The following is a 547-nucleotide window of genomic DNA, read 5'->3' as shown; positions in this document are numbered from 1 at the left end:
TTTATTATTTTATATTTTCTTCTACACAAAATCTAACGTAAAATTTCGACTTAATTCACAAATGTGCCTTTACTCTCACAATTACATGTTTTTTGCCCTTCTCCCTGAAAAACGTTGGGATTTTTGCTTTCTAACTCCTTCAATTTGTAAAACACCTATTTTTCCTGACAACAGAATTACAGCCAATACTCGACTATCCTTTGATGACATTCACCTGATTTTTCAAGTGTCAACACGACAACATCTGGGTCTTGTGTCCACGCGTTTATGTAAAACGGACAACAGAGCCTCTTGCTTGTTGAACTGTAAAGAGACAAGCTGCTGATGAGTAGAAAGCACAAAGAGTGTGACTGGGATGACTGCCCTCAGGCGACACTGCTGCTCATTATACCTGTGTGTGTGTGTGTGTGTGTGTGTGTGTTGTCATAATATTTGCTCGCCTTTGTTTTTGTGCGGGTCAGACGAGTTCTGGGCATCGAACCTGCGAGCTCGCAGCAGTGATTAACTCAACAGCGGATTTAGAGAGCTCAGCAAAGTTTGAGTTGTA

This window comes from Hippocampus comes, unplaced genomic scaffold (genome assembly GCF_001891065.2).
Source record: "Hippocampus comes isolate QL1 unplaced genomic scaffold, H_comes_QL1_v1.1 scaffold229, whole genome shotgun sequence".
In the NCBI taxonomy this organism is placed as follows: domain Eukaryota; kingdom Metazoa; phylum Chordata; class Actinopteri; order Syngnathiformes; family Syngnathidae; genus Hippocampus; species Hippocampus comes.
This window is presented reverse-complemented; position numbering follows the sequence as displayed.